We start from the raw sequence: 18,452 nt of genomic DNA, 5'->3' as shown, positions 1-18,452 counted from the left end.
CGCCCTGGAATCGATTTTAAAAATAACAGAGCATTTTGCCTGGGCTTAGGAAGTTTGGAGTTCTCAACCTTATCATGCAGAAGCAGACAAAATATGTTTGTAGAGCGGGGGGGGGGCGCTCTGGAAGGAGCAGCCTCAGGAGTGACTCCATTACACAGCAATTAACCATTTCACTGGTGATTATTCTGCTGAAAGAGCAAATCTGTTCCAGAGTTTTGTTTTTTGCCCACTCCAAATCTTTGCATATTGGGCATAAGGACATAAGAGGCTTCTGGATGAGGCCCATCTAGCCCAGCATCCTGTTCTCACAGAGGCCAAGAAAATGCCTCTTCTGGGATGTGAAGACGCTGTCAGCATCTCCTGCTCAGGATTTGCAGCAACTTGCAATGAGAGCCCAGGGGCAGGAAGGGAGCAGGGGCTCTTGGGTACCAGAGAGCCAGACTGGGCCAGACTGAGAAGGGAAGGTGGCCAGGCCATCAGCCGCAGAAGACAAAGTGCACCCAAATCTGCAAGCTGCATTCCAACACATGAGGGGAGCAGTCAAGAAGAAACTTCTCAAAGCAGCCAACAGCCCATAACTGCATGTGCTTTTGTTGCAAACCGCCTCGATTTTTAAAAAATGAAAAAGCAGCATATAAATATTTTTATAAATAAAATAAATATATCAACTGAGCAAAGGGGAGGAGCTTGAGCACCCTGGATTCAGAGAGGAACTCTGTGCTCCAGAACAAAATCCAGAAAAGCACAGCAGCTGCAGAAACCTTTGGACTCCATTGACACGCTGCACTGATCGCTGAGAAGGCAGCTGTCCCGACGAAGCAGCCGAGGCCTTTCCTGGGAAAGTGGACAGGGAAAAGCTTCTCTCCCCCTCTAGGGAGCTCATGGGCAGCCTTGGAAGATGCAGGACAGAGAACAGAGAGTCCTTCTTCTTCTTCATGTAGAGCATAGCTAAACTGTGGAACTCAGCGCAGAGTTAAAGTGTGGCCTTTAAAAAGGACCAGACAAAGGCATGGAGGAAGAGGGCTATTGGAAGACGATTTGCTCTGCCTTCATGCCTCTGAATCCCAGTTTCTGGAAAACACAGTGGCAGAGAGTTGCTGTTGCAACGGGGGCTTCCCATGGGGCCACCTGGTTGGTCATTGTGGGAACAGGAGGCTGGACTAGGTGAGCCCCCTTTGGCCTGGTCCAGGGCGGGGCCTGACTGACTCCAGCTGCAGAAGCTGAGGCTGCAGAAGAGGCCAGAGACCGGCTCAGCTGTGAGCCCTGCAACACCTGCTCCCTAGCCTGGAAGCAGCTTTCAAAATGTGCCAGGCACCATGTGCATTTTGCATCTGGCTGTCGGCCACTTGTGGTGAAAACGCCCGGGGGCCAGGATGGCACCTGCCGTCTCCCCCATCTGGAGGTGCATCCCTGGGGATCCTTGAATCTTGACTGTTTTCACCCACTAGCAACACATCCTGTGAAATTCCATCTGCTATATTTTATCTGCAGAATCAGAATCAGAATGAATGTCAGGAACCCAAAAGAAGTCATTTGGCGCCTGGCTTATAGATCTGAACTTCTAACGCTGCCTGGAAGCGCAGGGCCTGGACTGACTCCAACTACGAAAGCTGCTGCGCAGACTCTTAGGCTGGGGAGTTATTTGGGGTTTGTTGTTGGGGGAGGGTTGTTGTTGCTGCTGTTGCTGGGTGGTGTGTTGTTGTTTTTTCGTATATTTATTTTAGCTCTTCTTGTGATTTATGTGGAAACTGGTCACTCTGGTTATGCATTTTTTAAAAGCTTTTTTCATTGTTCATGACTACTTTAGCAGTTCTGCATTTTTCTCATGCTGGAAGCTGCCTTGAACATGGCTTGAAATGTGGAAAGGCGGCGTGCAAATAAAATGATGCCTGTTTGTAGTACACACACCCCTGCGCATGATCACTGCCAGAGGGGAGTGCGGTCATGAGATCCCACCGCCTGCAGGCCGAGGGAGAAGTCGGGGCGAGGGGAACCACGGCGGTGAAGCAGCTTCCTGTCTCCACTTCTCAGCTGGGCCTCCTTGCTGACTCAAGAGCTGCCCGCGTCAGCCCCAGAGGACGCCTCTCTCCCGGCTGACTCACCTACTGCTGGGCTGCCACCATAAATGCCACAGCTTCTCTGTGGCATTCAGCCAGGAAGGGCCCTGCCACAGCTTCCAGAACCAGCTCTAGGGGTGGAAGGGAGGCTGGCGCTGCTGAAGCAGCTGGCCCCGAGGCCTGGAGCCCCGCCAGACGCGAGGGCAAGGCTGGGCGATAAGGACACCTTCCAGCTGGTGCAAAGGAAGCCTGCCTGCTTGCCCTACCAGCTCAGCTGCTTCAGATGCCCCCTGGCAGCCTCACCTGCCACGCAGGCCCCACGCCCTCCTCTGGGCAGCCCAGCTGGGAGCAGGGAGGAGGAGGAGGGCAACGAGGTCCCTGAGAGCTGAGCCTGGGGGTTGAAAGGGGGCAAGAGGAGAGGCAGTGCCAGGCAAGCCAGAGGCATTCCCAGCTGAGAGCTCCGGCCCAGACCTTTGCCAGGATTGCCCGGAGGCCAGGAAGCCACTCTAGGGCTTGGCAGAGGAAGGAATCTCCCTGCCCCTGCCTCACCACAATGCTGCCCACCACAAGCTTCCTTAACAAACACCCACACACCCTGCTGCATCCTAAATTTATGCTGCTGTCATAGAATGCTAAACATCCAAAGGCCCGGTTATAGAGAAGCGTTTTCGCCTGGCGCCTAAAGATATGTAACAAAGGCGCCAGGCAAGGCTCCCCAGGCAGAGCATTTCACAAACGGGGAGCCACCACAGAAAAGACCCCTCCTCGTGTCCCTGCCCTCTGGAGCTCTTGCAGCACAGCACTACAGAAAAACAACACGGAAAAGGTCCCAGCCCCAGAGAGCCTGCAAAATGAGATCAAAAAAGGGGAGGGGAAAGAAAAGGAAGGAAGCAGCTCAGCTAACACAGGATAATGCTGAGCAATCCTCAAAACCCAGAAAGCATATGGCTTGCTGAATTGGGTCCCTTGATTCTATGACCCTCACAGTCCCCTCTGAAGCCCAAGCCCCTGAAACTGACTTGCCTCACAGCCCTCCCATTCAGCCCTCCCCATTTCCTGATATTTCAGAATGTAAGTTCTTTGGGGGCGGAGGCCTTCCTGCTTCTTCCACTGGGTAAAGGCCCCGCACCAACATATGCTGCCACTGCCAGCCCAGACAGACCCTGGGACCAAAAAACCCAACACCGGGCCACAAGCACAGCTGCCCCCCAACCCCGCCCACCCTGGCAACAAAGGGGGCTGAGAAAGCTCAGGAACCTGGAGCAATGAGTCACATCTGGGTGGCTGCTTTTGGGAAGCTGGCGCTGGCACCTGGCTTGTGAGCAAACACTTGTCTCATCCCATCCAGGAGGTAATGGGCAGGACTGGGTCACACCTGGGCAAAGGCTGTGCCAACCCGAAACCGGCGCAGGATCTGAGCAGCAGAGCCGCCCCCTGCCAGACCCGGTTCTGCAACCTTGGCAGGCGGGGGGGGGGGGGAGAGCAGGAGATTGGAGACAAAAGAGTTGCCTGCCCCCCCAAATCAGGACTCTCAATGGGGTAGCCACAGGAGGGGGGGAGCACTGCCCAGAGATCTATGGGTATAGGGCAGTATACACATTTAATAAACAATTATTAATAATACTAACCCAGCTTGAGTGGCTGAAAAGCACCCACAGCTGCGGCACAGCCTCCTTCCAGAGCCCCCATTGCACCAACCCTTATGGGGGGGTACTGTCCTTTTACAGCCCCCCTCAACCTTGCCCCTAAAACGACCGAGGCGCGATTGCAGCCCTTTCCATCGGTGGTGGTGGAGAAGCAACAGTCTGCAAGTCCAGCTCAAAGCCCCCAATCTCGCCCCCTCCCCAAAAACCCTGCCAGATCTGTGGCAGCCCGTGGGCCTTTTTCCCCATCTAAGGAGGCGGCTCCGGTAGCCCCTCCCCCAGACACAGAGCCATGCAAGGGGGGGGTGCAGTGACACGGAACCATACAAAGGACAGCGCCCCCCCCGTGCCATGTCGACGCTCGTCGGGGGAGGAGAGGGAGCCCCCCCCGAAGGCAGCCCTGGGAAGCCCCCTCCCCGCCCTCCCTCCGCGGATACAAAGGCTGCGTCCCTGCTGGGGGGGCGTCTTCCCAGGATCCCCCTTGGGGGAGAAGCCCCTGGGGCGGGCGGCCCGCGCTCACCTGGCAGCCCCCTCCCGGCGAGCCTGCTCCTGGTCCCGGCCTGGGGCAGCGGCGGCAGCAGCAGCAGCCCCCCTGCAAGGGGCGACGAGGACCCGGGAGCCCCCGGCCGCCGGCCTCCCGCCTGACTCACCGCCGAGCTCCATTTCCTACCAGCTGCTCCGCCGCGCCCCGCCCCCGGCGCGCCATTGGACGGCCCGCCTGCCCCTCAGCCCCGGCCCCGCCCTCCCCGGACCAAAGCCCCGCCCCCTCTGACACCCCCCACCCCCAGTCCGCGCAGCTCCGACGCGCGCAATCCCTGGCCATGCGCCGCCCGCGGATGCGCAACAGCCGGGGCGCACGAGCGACTCCGCGCCGCCCTGGCTCGCCCTCCCTCCGCCGGGCGCAGCTTCTGGGCGCAGGGGCGCCGCCCGACGGGGAGATCCCGGCGGAGGAAGGAGACGTGGCGGCGGCCGAGGGATCCCCGCGCGGAGGCGGGAGGGATCCCTCGGCGGCGGGGAAGGAGCGCGCCGCTGCTCCGCCGCAGGAGACGCGCTCCCTGGGGGCGCAGCGCGCCGGGCGCAACGCGGAGAAGATCCACCAGGGAGAGGATCCATTGCGGGGGGGGGGGCGCCCCATGTTACCAAAGATTTCCAAAGCGCGGCCCTGCCAGGTTGGCCGCTTTCCAGGGCGGGGGGGTGGGAGGTGCCTTTTGGGGAAGGTTTTTTATGCGCCCTCCCGCGCCCTCTGAAAGGCCGGCTCTTCTCGCGCTTCTGGGGCAACCTCAGAAACGTTGGGCAAAAGATTCCTGCACTGCAGCGGGTTGGGCTAGATGACCCTTAGGGTCCCTTCCAACTCTCCAATTCTAAGATTAATTTCAGTTGGTTCTACTCTGAGTAAAGCTTCATTGGAATACCACCCCTGTGCCTTTTAACTTGGAGGAGAGAGAGTGTGTGGGGGGAACCTGGATCCAAGTGGAGAGCTGCAGTGCAGGTGCAAGTTCAGTTCCCAGTGGCATTGCCTGGCCTACCCACCGGAGGCTCGTCCTCCTACCTGCAGCCCCGGAGAGCTGCTGCCAGTCTGTGCAGGCAACACCCAGCTACATGAACCTCCAGGCTGACTTCAGTGCAAGAGGCGTCAGTCCACAAGGGGCAACTTAAGTTTTAATACCAGATAAGCCTGGCTGGCCTGTAGTGATTGTCCTTTATAGGTTGCCTTGCTGTCTTCTTGTTACTGATATAATTTTCATTTCCAGTTCAATTTAATCATTAGCAGAACACCGGCAGAACTACCACTCAGCAGAGAGCAGTGCAAAGCCAGCGCAGGCTCCCCCTCGAAGGCAGTTCCACGACCATTTGGCGGCCTTCGCCAAACTCGTGTTCAGGACTACAACTCCCATCAGGAGTGTAGTAATTAGAGCGGTGGACTAGGATGTGGGGAACCAGGGTTCAAATCCCCACTGGGCCATGAGCCTCACTTGGGCCAGCCACTGGCTCGCTCTGCCTAACCTACCTCGCAGGGTTGTTGTTGGGGGTTAAATGAGGAGGGGGAGAGCAGAATGAGACGGTGGGAGATAAATGGAACAAATAAATAATAAAACGTGAACAGAAGGTCCCAGCTTCAACTCTCCCCATCCCACCCCCATGACATTTCCAGGTAGGGAGAGGACAGACCCCCTGCCGGAGCCCCTAGAGAGGGGCTGCCAGTCAGAGTGGGCAGCACTGAACTAGGTGAACCAGTAGCAAGGCGGCTTTGTGTTGTTCTGAACCTCCAGCCAGGACCCCATTTCTGTGCCTGCCTCCCTCACTAGCCAAGGTGCCAGGACCCAGCAGCAGAGGAGAAAGGTTGGCAGAGGGGCACCCAGATCAGGGCCGTTTGGAGGAGATGGCCGTGGGTCCCGGGGAGCTCGGTCCAGGTGTGCTCGCTAGGTCTGGGGAGACTGATCCCCTCCACGGAAACCTTGAAGGAGGTCTGGGCAGGGAAGAGGGGGGTGGATGAAGAACCCTTGCCCCCTCCAGCAACGGAGCAGGCGGCTGCTCCGGGGGTCCTGCTGGGAGTGGGCAAGACCTTGCATGGAGGAGACAGGCTGCCCTGCCACAGTCACCCCACTTCTGCCACTCTGGCAGCTCCTTCCGCTCTCCTCCAGCAGCGGCAGCAGCCCCTGCAAGGGTTGCCATGGTGACTCTCCCCTCCATCACGTGCCTCAGTGGCCTGGGCGGGCTCTGCTCCCCTTCCCTCTGCTTTGTCCCCCAGTGCAGAGGGGCTGAGACCAGGGCCAGATCCAACAAGGGGGAGTGGGCTGCCTGAAAGAATTGCCAGGAGAGGCTGAGCAGTGGCCAAGGAAAGGAACTCGCCACATGCTCAGGGGCCAAGGCCTGGGGCTGAGAAGGCGTTCCAGAGCTAACTGCTTGGTGTCGCCTCCCCACTCTTTAGGGCTGCCCATTTAGCCAACTGCACCAAATGCCCGGCTTGCGCAATGTTTATTGGCAGCATCTTCTGACTGTTAAAAGGAACAGGCAGCAGGTGATGAGCAGGCCCTTCTCTGCTGGAGCACCTGGAGAGGCTCTGCCACTTGGTGTGGGCAGGCCTGGGCGAGGGGCACCGAGACATGCCCAGGACACTCTGTCTGCCACTGAGAGAGTCTCTGTGCCCCAACGGGAGGCGGACGGAACCCTCTTAAGCCTTGGCCTCCTTTGGGAGGAAAGGCCAATTTATCAATCAATCAATCATTTAATTACCGTAAGAAGCAAAACAAAACGTAGGAAGACTGGCTGCTGCATCAGGCCAAAGGCAGCCCATCGAGTGCAGCCCCCTGTTCGCACAGGGGCCAAGCAAATCAGCATTATTCAGAGGCATGTACTACCCCCACCCCGATCCTGGAGGTGGTACACAGCGCCCGCCCTCTTCTCACCCCACTGTGCCACAATGGAAGCACCAAGGCACAAGGTTACCCAACTCTAAGGACGCAACCCTTGTGTCCAGCCCCCCAGGGCTCCTCTCTGCTGGGAGGGGGGCAGGGAGAAGCCCCAAAGAGTTGCCAGCCAATGCAGGCTGGGTCCTTGGCACAAGACCACCACCCCCATGGCCTGCTTGGGACCACCTTGGAGAGACGCGCTCCTTCCCCCGGACATCACAGTAAAGGTCAAGGGACCCCTGACCATTAGGTCCAGTCGTGGCCAACTCTGGGGTTGCAGCGCTCATCTCACTTTACTGGCCTAGGGAGCCGGCGGACAGCTTCCGGGTCATGTGGACGGCATGACTAAGCCGCTTCTGGCGAACCAGAGCATCGCACGGAAACGCCGTTTACCTTCCCGCCAGAGTGGTACCTATTTATCTACTTGCACTTTGACGTGCTTTCGAAGTCCTAGGCTCTGTGGTTTGACCCACAGCGCCCCCCGCGTCCTCCCTGGACACCATACCGGCTCCAAAAGGCCTGCTCCCCATTGTGCGTAAGAACACAAGAGGAACCTGCTGGGTCAGGCCAAAGGGGGCCCATCTAGTCCAGCCGCTTGTTCTCAGGTGGGGGGGCAACCAGATGCCTCTTCTGGGAAACCAGCGAGCAGGATCCGAGCACAAGAGTAGCCCTCTCCCCTCTCCAGTCTCCTTCCTGGCCCTCAGGACCACACAACCCTCCCCCCAGCAGAGGATCCGCTCTGGGCACCCGGAGCTGAGACATAATATGGCAGATAAAGGCTGTGTAATGTCGGCAGCTCACGTTACCGCCTGCTGCCCCCCTCCAGGACAGTCCCATTGCTCACGCGCTGGGAGACCGAAGGAGACAGCAGCGGTTATTTTTAGATGGTCCCTTTTGGGCCGGGAATCCCATGCGGAGGAGCTGCAGTCCAAAGGGCATTCCCACCCACCGGGCGGCACATCCCTCGCCTGCTTGCTTGCTCCCCAGGCCTCACGCTGCCCAGCCCTGGGCACCACCTCTGCCACCCGCCCCGGGCATCTGTTGTGCAACTGGGGCACACCAAGCTAGACTGAGCATCAGTGGCCACACCCAGAGCAGGCCGGACCAATTCTGGAATGCCAAAGCAGTACCTACCTCCAGCTGGATCTAGAAACAGGGGCACCCTGAGAGCAGGACAAGCTCCACTGCCCTCCAACTGGGCCACAACCCGCCACAGGGGGAGGTGTTGTGGCTTCACCTACTCAACCCCCAGGGCAGGAAGCAAGGGGGTGTGAAATCTCTCATGCAAGCAAGGTCAGAGGAGGAGGATTAAATTGCCCCAGCTGGAATTTGGCCCAGATCCCAAAGCTGGCTCTCCTGCAAGAGGGACTGGGCCTTCAGCAAGCACTTGCAATCCAGGCCACAGAGCGCCCCTGGCCACTCGTGGCTCCAGCTCTTCAGAAGGGGACCAGCTCCCCTTGGGATCCAACTGGGAGATTGGGGAGGGGGCTCCCATCCAAGTCAGACACCGGCTGTCCAGCATTCACAGGAGCTGGCAGAGGTACAGCTTGCAGCCAGGAGTACAGGATTCAGCCATTTCTGCAGAACCACCCTAGGCGCCCAAAGCACTGGGGGAAACGCTTCAAATATTTATTTAAATTTTGTGGTCATTGGAGAGGGTGTGGAGAAAGAGGCAAATATATTTAAATGTTGAAGGGGTCCTTGCTGGTATGTCTGCATGATTCAGCCAAAACTACTCGTCCTGCTGCTCCCCCAGCTAAGAATGTAATATAAGCCTCCTGGATGAGGCCAGTGGCTCATTTAGTTCAGCCGCCTTTTATTTTTACAGTGGCCAATCAGATACTCTTCCAAGACACCCACGAGCAGGGCCCAAGCACAAGGGCAGCCTTCGCTCCTGCGCTCTGCAGCCTAGATGCCCATGCAACCACTCTGATCTGCAGAACTGGCACTGTTCTATGTGCCACACAGCACCCATTTCGCATCTGTAAGAAATCCACCTTTTAGCGCAGCAGCAGCAGCTGTCCTTGGAACTCCCTGCCTAGTGACATCATTCAAGCACCTTCACCAAACTCTCTTTGGCACCTGCTAAAGACCTTTTTGTTTAAGCAAGCCTGCCCAAATATCTACAATCTGTTTGTAGTTTATCTTTCCTTCTCACTGCTCTTTGAGTGTTTTAAATGGCCGCTTTTAATTGATCATTTTTATTGTTTAATTCTTTTTGCAAATTGCTTTGAGGAGTTATTTTTCCTTACAGTTAAGCAGCATATAAATTTTATGAAATAAATAAAATAAATTGATTTGTATTCAGAATCATTACTGCCTCCCGAGTCAACTACTCTCACTGCATTTCCCTACCCCCAAGTGGTGGGGGCAAATCCCCAAAATCTGTCCAAGTCAACTAAGTAAAATTATTTTGGAATATATTGACTCCTACAACATGGTAGGGAGAATAAAACACACTTACAAATCCGCCCCACACACCACAAACAAACATAAGCTGATGGCAACATGCAGGGTTGGAAAGGCCATGCACCGAGCATGAACATCCAAGACAGGACAAAGGCCGTCTTGGTGGCTGCTTGACATATATGAACACCCCCACACACACACACACAGAAACACCCACCCACAAGAGCGTCTCCCCAGGGCTCCAGCCTCAGCCCATTTCAGAAGCCCCAGGCAAAAAGATGGAGAGAGGGTTTCGGGACATGGAAATGACCTCCTACCAAATCAGACCATTGCTCCACTGACTTCAGGATTGTCTACACTGAGTGGCAACTGGGACTCTTCAAGGTTTCAGGCAGGAGACATTCCCAGCCCTGCCTGCCGATACCAGAGCAAAGCAATCCAAAGCAAACCTGTCAATTTTATTTCATTTCGCTATTATAAATTTGCACAATGCTGCCCCATGGAGCTTTCGCAACACAACCTGCTTCCAAGTCCTTCAGGGAGGGTCCTCCCCCTGCCCCACTGCCAACGGGGAATCAGAGGCACACATGTGCTGCAGTGTGCGCAGAGGAGATTCCTGCACTGCAGGGGGTTGGACTGGATGACCCTCGGGGTCCCTTCCAACTCGAGTGCCCCATGATCCTAGGCAAAGGTCAGAGGATTGGCTGCAGCAACAAAGGGAGAGCGTGGCTAAATGAGCGAGGCAGGAGACGTGAGAGGGTCACCTCCAGCGTGTCTCCACACCTCGCTCTGGATGCCACGGACTTATTCTGGATCAAGAAGGGGCACAAGCCCAGGCAGGTCAGAGAAGAACTGACAGGAAGCAGCTGCCACCAACATGAGACTTCAGGGAGGGACCAAGTAGCCCCAGATTTAGGACGGTGTGGGCGGTTCCCCTGCACAGGATGCCAAGCCGAGGGCCTGCTAAATTGAGAAGATCCATTTGGGGGCACCAAATGCCGGCCTCACTCACCAAAGTCCAGTCCTGGGTCAAATGATGGGTCCTGAGCAAAGCAGGCCAACGCAATCATCAGGGAAAGCTCAAGGTGCAATGTGGCACGAGAAGGAAGCCCCAATTTGGGCACAGGGCATTCTTCCAGTGCCAAGAAGGGTTCAAAATCCCAAAGCTCAGGTGTCTCTGCAAGTGGCAGCCTCCGAAAGCATTCCACTCCTCCCCACAAGACGTGTATAATCACCCAGGGATCCTGCTCCCCACTCTCTGTGCACACTGTCCTTGGTGTTCTCCTCTCGCTGGGTGCCAACCGCCATGCGCTCAAAACAGCCTGGTCAGGATAACTCCCTCTTCTAGGCATCTTTTCCCACCCCCACCGCAACCTTCCCCCTAGCTGCTCCTTTTGTCTGTCTTAATAAGGCAGCTCTGTCCTGGCACGGGCAGCTGTCTTGCCCTCCTGTTGCCCAGCACAGCACCTGGCTGGCAGACTGGTAGCGCCGCACAAATGACAGGAAGTCGTCACAGCACTGAAGCCAGACAGCGATGGGGAAGCCAGAGGTTGCCAGGCAAGGGCCGGGGAACAGGGCAGAAGTTGTGGTCATGAAAGGAAACCCAGAGCCCAGACACCCCACCCTCCTCGCCACAGACATTCTGGTAACTGGAGGTGGGGAGTAACCTGCCCAGAATTCAGCAAGATTGGGAAAGGGGGAAAGGAGGAAGTCTACAAACAAGGAGACGTCTTTAATGGTATTTTCAAATGTTCTTCTCAAGGCTCCCCGAAAGCTCTTGGTAGCAACAGCAGCTAAGCTGGCTCTATTTTTCTTTCCAATTTATTGTCTTTTACTAGTTCTAATGCTTGTCTGGGTCTCTTTATAATGCTATGAGCTGCTTTAGGCACCTTTTGGGGCAGGGAGTGGCCTATTCACCCAAACAAAACCCTGAAGATGCCTATGAACACTTACTCAGAAGTAAGTCCACTAAGTTCAGCTGGACTTATTTGCAAGTCGGTACGCACGGCATTGCAGCACAGAGTGGGAAAGAAAGACCCCAAATTCAGGCACATTGAGACGGGGTGCAGAGATATGGGTGCAAAATCCGTAAAGCTAGGTTGTTGCTTTAATTCAGCTTTTTAAAAGTGCACACACAACAGAGCAACCAAGCTTGCAGCTCTCCCTGGAAGCATCTGAGCAGTGCCTGTGCAGCAATATTTCTGGGGTATTCCAGTGCCCAAACATTTTTCCTTAATGAGAAAGCAAGAATCAAAGCCATAAAATGGAAGGGTTGGGGTTGCCTAGAAAAAGAAGAAGGTGCCTGAACTCAGGGAACAATGTGGCTGGGACTCTTGCTGCAACATGGGACTCTTAATCTCAGGGACACGGGTTCAAGTCACACTTTTGGGCAAAAGGCACTGCACTGCAGGGGGTTGGAATGGATGACCCTCTACAATTCTAAGACCCCACATCAAGAAGAAAACCACGTCTACCACCCTGAGATCCTTGAGACAGAAACACAGTAAAATGAACAAGTAAGTAAAATCCCTCACCCCCACCGGGAAGAAGAATGTGCAAAGCAGCCCTGAAAGGCTCCAGGGGCTCTTGAGCAGAGCTGGGTGAAAGGGATCCTTTGCAGGAAAGAGCATCACTGCCCATGAGCAGAGGCAGAAAAGAGCTCAGCAGCAGTCAAGTCAGATCCGGTTCTTACCTGCAGGCCTCCCCTCTCTGGCAACCAGGCCGGCAGCGAACCTTTCAGGAGGAGGAACAAAGCGGGGGGGGGGGGGGGAGAGAGAAAAGAATAAAACACCAAACTCACGTGCAGGGCTTTGATGCAAAGCAGCCCCTCGGCTTTTGGGGGGGCACAGGCTCAAGACCCCCAAATCCTGCCTTCCCTTTCTTCTCTAGGGGCTGACACCCCAACCCAGTTCCACTTTGGGGGTCCCTTGCAAACCTTCCCATTTATTCATTTTTGGTGGGGGGAGAAGAAGAAAAAGGGTCGCGACACAAGGCAATCTTAGGGGGACAAGTGCTATGGACCCCCCCAAAAAACCACGCCCTTAAAGCTTCGGGAAGCTCTCCTGCGCAGCCCCCAAGGGAATCCCCCCAAAGCTGCATGGGATGCCTCTGACCCCCCCCAAAGAGCCACCCCTCCGCCCCCCGCCCCCCAAATCAGGCTCCTCCTCCTCCCCCCTCCTGCTTGCTCCGGGGCAATTCCCCCGCCCCGCCGCGGGTCTGCCCGGCCCACCTGTCTCCCTCCGGCTGCAGGGGGGGCGCAGATCCGGGTCCGCCGTCGCCCCGCTCGCCTGCCGCCTCCTCGCAGCCCCGCAGGAGCAGCAGCTTCCGGGCCCCGCCGCCGGCCCCGCCCCCTCCCGCGCTCATTGGAGACCTCGCCGCCCGGCGGCCAATGGCGGGGCGCGGCTCCTGCGGCGGCCCCGCCCCCTCCACGTGCAGGTCTGTGATGACAGCGCGGTGGGCGGGGACGCGGAGGGAGGAGGGCGCGCCTGATTGGGCGGCGGGACCGGGGGGGCGGGAGCCGGGCGGCCGGCCCAGAGGGACCCTCCGAGGCCATCCAGTCCAGCCCCGCCGCCCGGAGAGGGACCGGGAGAGCAGCTGGACGTGGACTGCTCCTGGGACTGGAGGTTCCACTCGGGCCGGCTCTGGAGCGAAAAGCCTCCGTGGATCCAGCCGGATTTAGGCATAAGCTAAACAAGCTCTAGCTTAGGGCGCCACTCTCTTGGGGCCCCCAAAAAATTAAAGGAAAAAAAAGCCCTGCATGTACATTTCCAAAATATAAGATAAAAAACACATAAAATAAAACCTACATACAGCAACAGTGTTTTGTGTTGTAATAGGCTCCTATGATGTAAGTCATGGGCCCCACCTGCTAGCCTGATCCCTAAAATATCACAATTACGTACTTTCATAAAATACATATTTTGTTATGTGCAAATGGCTTTAGATACCTATTAGGTCCATAAATTAGCATATACTGTAGTATATATTCAACACAAAAAAAGTGACAATTTGTTGTTGACAAAGGACAGCTGGACATATAAAGGGCCCCATTACCTTCAGGAGCTGAGGGCCTCATCCAACCTCAATCCGGCCCTGGGTTACTGACATTCTCCAGGAGCTCTGAAAGGCCAGTTTGGAAGGGCTTCCCTTTGCAGAAGCCAGGCTGTTTCCTTCTTCAGCAAAATCCAATGTTTTGTAATGCTATATAGATATAGAAATGTGTTCCAGCACTTTCCCCGGAATCGATGCTCAGCTCCTGACCTGTATTTTCCAATATTCATTTTTTAAAATTGGTATCACACTGGCCAATGTTCTCAGGGGCAGAAGTTGCTATCAAGGGAAAGTTACCTATCTGTTCTTTGCTTCGTTCAGAATGGACTTCTTGATCCAGAGATACCCAGGGAGGCTGGAAGAGGCTCAGAAGCACCAAGCTCATCTGGGTAACCTCCAAAACTCTTTTATACATTATATTTGGGCCTGAAAAAGAATTCACCAGGGAACTCTGATGCAGCTTCCCCCAACTTGGTGTTGTGCACTACAACTCCCATCTGCCATCCACCAAGTGTTGCTTAGCTGTGCTGGCTGGGGTTGATGGGCATTGTAGTCCCGAACACCCAGAGGGCACCAGGTTGGGGAAGGCTGCCCGCTTGCCTTTGCTCTGCACGTTTCACTTGATGAGAGCAAAACCGCAGCAGATGTTTGGGTGTTTTTAAATCCCTTTAGAAAACCCAGGTCTCATCCCGAGAGAAGAGGTGAGTCAGGCGGCTGAGGAGAGGTTGCAGCTGCGCAGCCAAAGGAAAGGGCAGCAAAAGGAGGGCAAGAGTGAGAGAGAGAGAGCCAGGGGCAAAAGTAAAAATAAGAAATGAGTCACCTCTTCCTGTCCTGAGCTGCCCTGGCCTTGTTGCTTTTCTCTTCGGTGAGTGAGCATGTGCAGTTGCTGCTAAGCTCTCCACTGCCTTGAAGCAGGGAGACATCCAGGAAGCTGAATGCTAGAAGATTCAGGATGGAGAATGTTAATGGAGAAATCTGAGGGCTCCCTTGGGCAAAAAACAAGGACACTATCCAGGAATATCAGAGCAAAACAGCAGCCAGTCGGCTTGGTCTTGATTGAAGATTCTCGCGACAGGACTCCCACCTGCCACCAGGTGGAACAAGATGGAAGCCCTGAACGAAAGAGAACCCAAACTTTTATTAGCTGCTAATCCCCATGTTACACCCCCTCAACTACATCACTCATACATCACAGTTACATCACGAAAGGGGAGGTCTGGGGGCAGGAATCTGAGCATCCTGAACCCTGCCCCATGGTTCCCCTTGCCCTCCACCAAACACCCATCAAGTGGAACAAAAGAGATATTTACATTTCCCTGTTTCCCAGCCAAGTTCATCCCACCCTTTTGTCTTCATCTGGGTTTGTTATTTCTGGAATGGCCACCTGTCTGGCACTCAGGTATCAGGATGCCAGGGATTATCACTCAGGCAGAGGGGCTGCTGAGCAGCTGAGCTCACAGGTCTAGATGAATTTCTGAAGTTTTCCCAGTGAGCCAGTACATAGATACATTGATCAGTGAATTCTTACATTTGGTATCGTGCAGCAGAGGCCCTTTGAATAGATAGGAAGAAACTGTAATGAAGTGTTTTGTGGGGTGTTACGGTAAAATCTGGGTGCGAGGCTGCTCTGCCACCCAGCTAATCGGACTAAGTCCGCGGGTCCCTGCGGAGGAAAATGAGCTCAGCCAGAGACAGGAGCAAGCTGCAGAAGATCCAAGTTTATTGCGCAACAGGTTCAAGGCGAGATTGAACAGCGAGAAAGGGGTGACATGAACTTTTAAAACTTCCCTCCATGTCCCAGAATACAGTGCAAAATACATCACAGTTACATCATGAATACATTAAGAAGAGGTTGGGTTACACAGAATTAACACATGGAGGAGGGAGGGGGGAATATGCAGAGCTGGAGATATGCACAGATAAGCACATCCTGAGTACCGGTGATGAGAAGACAATGGTCCATGTACTGGCATTGCCTGGAGGAAAGGCTTGGCAGAGTGATTTGACAGGATTAGGGTCTTGACACCTTGCTTGAGGGATTATGGAGGACAGGGAAGGTGTCATGGAGTCCTAGAGAAATTGAGCAAATTGGCACGTTGATTTTCTATGGATTTTATAGATTTTAGTCCCTTTTGACATTGACAATTGGAAATAAATGGATATATTGTAGCGAAGAAGAAGGTGAAGAAGACATGCCCCCCCCCTTTCCGTATCAGGGGACAAATCACAAAAGTCACAAAAGTGATTGTGCTGGTTTTGGTAGTGGGCTGCATGTGCATGAAATCTGCTAGAGGGACAACCCCCCAACCTATACATAAATTCCTGCAACAAGAAAAGAAAGCCCTTCTTTATGAAGCGCAGAGTTAACCTGTGGAACTCCTTGCCACAGGAGGCAGTGGTGACCACCAACCCAGAGGGCTTTAAGAGAAGATTGGGCAAATTCATGGCAGAGGAGAAGGCTTGAGGGCCGCTAGCCGTGTCTGCTACACTCTGCCTCTGCAGTTGGGGCAGCAATGCCACTCAATTCCAGTTGCTGGAACCCTCAGGAGGGCAGAGGGCTCTGGTGCTCGAATCCTGCTTACTGGTTTCTCACAGGCAGCTGTGAGGATGGGATGCCGTTGGCCTGATCCTGCAGGCTGTTTTTATGTTCTGAGCGGGTGGTTGCTTGAGAGCGGGGGAAGATGGCATGTAAGGACACAAAGTTGTTAATATTTTTGTCGATCATTGTTTTTACCTTCTCCATAAACGGCTTTCAGTTGTTTGGTATGTTTTGTTTTTACAGTCAAGCGGTGTAAAGTTTTAAGAAATTGAGAAGAACTTTCTGACATGAAGAGCAGTTTGACTCGCTCAGAAGGTGATGGACTCTCCGTCGTTGGTTGGAGGGCCACCTGTCAGACGTTCACCTGTCACCTGTGATTCCTGCCTTGCAGGGGGTTGGACTAGATGACCCCTGGGGATCCCTTCCAACTCTACCGTTCTATGGTTGTAGATCAATGACAGCGAGCGAGCTGCTGGGACCCCAGACACCTGGGTCCTGCATTCAGGGTCCTCAGGGCAGCAGGGAGCGCTGTGCCCCTCACGGGCAGCAAGGGCACAGGCAGTGCTGCTCCTTTGGGAGAGGTTTTCAATTTCCCAACCAGCCAGGCTGAAGCAGGGACCAGCCGGGCAGCAACCATCTTACAAATCAGCCCAGGCTGCTGTGGGCAGAAAGGCAAACAAGACCGAGAGCACAGCTGGAGTCCAGGACGCCCCCAAATACAGTGGTACCCTGGTTTTCGAACGTCATCCATTCCGGAAGACCGTTCGAGTTCTGAAACGTTTGAAAACTAAAAACTCAGTATGGAAGCCTTGATACAGAAATTTCAATATGGAAGCCACATGGCATGTTTTTGACTTCCAAGGCGTGTTCAAAAACCGAAGCATTTACTTCCGGTTTTTCAGCGTTCGAAAACTGAAATGTTCGTCAACAGAGACATTTGAAAACCGAGGTACCACTTTAGTTCTTTGGCAGACAAGAAGGCATTTTCCTCATGAAGGAAAAAGCTGTTGACTAAAACTCAGGAACACTTTGTCCTAAGGGTGGTTAGCTTCATTTGGGAGAGGGAAGGAGAATCTGCACATGCTCAGAGGCACTGAGCCCAAGGTACCGGAAAAACTCCTGCCCAGAAACCAATGTCCCCACTGTGGAAGGATGTGTGGATCCAGAATTGGCCTTCACAGTCACTTACGGACTCATTGTTCAAACTGTGTTTATGGAAGACAATCTTGTTCGGCTACGAGGGATCGCCAAAGAAGAAGAACCGGAAAAAGAGGTGTTAGGTAGGCAGTGTTTGGGATCAGAAAGGTGTGGCTCTGGCCCCAGAAAACTGGTGGTTCTTTGTATTATCCCTGACCAGCTCAGTCTGAGGCTGACAGCGAAGGAAGTGCCACTTAAATTTGGAGCCCCTTCTTGGAAGTGTGCCTGACAATAAGGAAGGTGGTCACTCACCAGACTGGGGACAGCAATTGTTCCTGCTGACTGCACATAATACAGGATCTCCGCAACGTAGCAGCTTGTGGAAGGAGGCTTGGCAGGGAAGGCACTGACTGCAGTTCGTTTGAAAGGCTTGGGTAGAATTCCATGTTTTTAAACCGGAATTCAAAGGAAGGAAGGGCGCTGCTGCTCTCTAGTGACCGACAGGCAGAATTGTCTCAAAAAAGGCTTCCAAAGCTTGAGAAAACAAAGCAAGAGAACTCTTCAGACACACCAGGGACACTCTGTCGATCTGTCTGCCTATCCTTCTATGTCTCCATTGTTGAAATGGTTTAAGCTTCCATAAAATTGTGCTCAAGTTACTGTGAAGAATTGTATTTTTCCATTGCACAGGTGGGGTGAGCTGAGTTTTATGACTGAGTCACAGGTTTTAGGACAGCCCTTCCGAGTTCTCACTAATCTTAATGAAGCAGCCCCCACCGCTCAGTCAGGCATTGCTTTTGCACACAAAGGGCTCCCTGGGCATGGACCAAAATGCCACAAGTTGGAAAAGATGGAGGCAGAGTTCTTTTGATTTTTAGCTGAAAAAGCTGATGTGTTCTTGAGTCTTATACTGGAATCTCTCTCTTGGTCATCACTCGTAGCTGAGTAAGATTGTCTTCCATGAACACAGTCATAACAGTGAGTCCGTAAGAGACTATGGAGTCTCTATGGAGACTCTGTCCGGGAAATTCTGGGCATATGGCAGCCCTAATTTATATGTTGGTTGGCAGTTTATTTGTTCAGCCTGGGTCATATTCCACTTTGGAGATGAATTTCCCATCATCCTATGGTGAGTCTGATCTTTCCTCTTCTTTCTTCGGCGATCCCTCGTAGCTGAGTAAGATTGTCTTCCATAAACATGGTATTA

General features: G+C 54.2%; 3 protein-coding genes across 5 annotated transcripts in view; all 3 read right to left on the bottom strand.

The window, feature by feature from the left end:
• The window catches only part of ATOSB (atos homolog B), a 31,821-nt gene extending 19,523 nt beyond the window's left edge, over positions 1-12,298 (bottom strand). For 2 of the 3 annotated variants that reach the window (XM_053408519.1, XM_053408521.1), the window contains exon 1: positions 4,221-4,382. The gene's annotated coding sequence lies outside the window, so the exon portion shown is untranslated. Of the gene's footprint in view, positions 1-4,220; positions 4,383-12,211 lie in introns of those variants that run through there. The other variant, XM_053408520.1, reaches the window with a different exon arrangement.
• STOML2 (stomatin like 2) overlaps positions 1-18,452 on the bottom strand; it is a 253,111-nt gene that overhangs the window by 33,262 nt on the left and 201,397 nt on the right. The gene's annotated exons all lie outside the window — the stretch shown is intronic.
• Positions 1-18,452, bottom strand: part of PIGO (phosphatidylinositol glycan anchor biosynthesis class O) — a 110,852-nt gene that overhangs the window by 54,894 nt on the left and 37,506 nt on the right. The window lies entirely within an intron of this gene.

This window comes from Podarcis raffonei, chromosome 11, assembly GCF_027172205.1.
Source record: "Podarcis raffonei isolate rPodRaf1 chromosome 11, rPodRaf1.pri, whole genome shotgun sequence".
In the NCBI taxonomy this organism is placed as follows: Eukaryota; Metazoa; Chordata; class Lepidosauria; order Squamata; family Lacertidae; genus Podarcis; species Podarcis raffonei.
The sequence above is the reverse complement of the archived record's forward strand: the minus strand, read 5'-3'. Positions and strand labels throughout refer to the sequence as shown.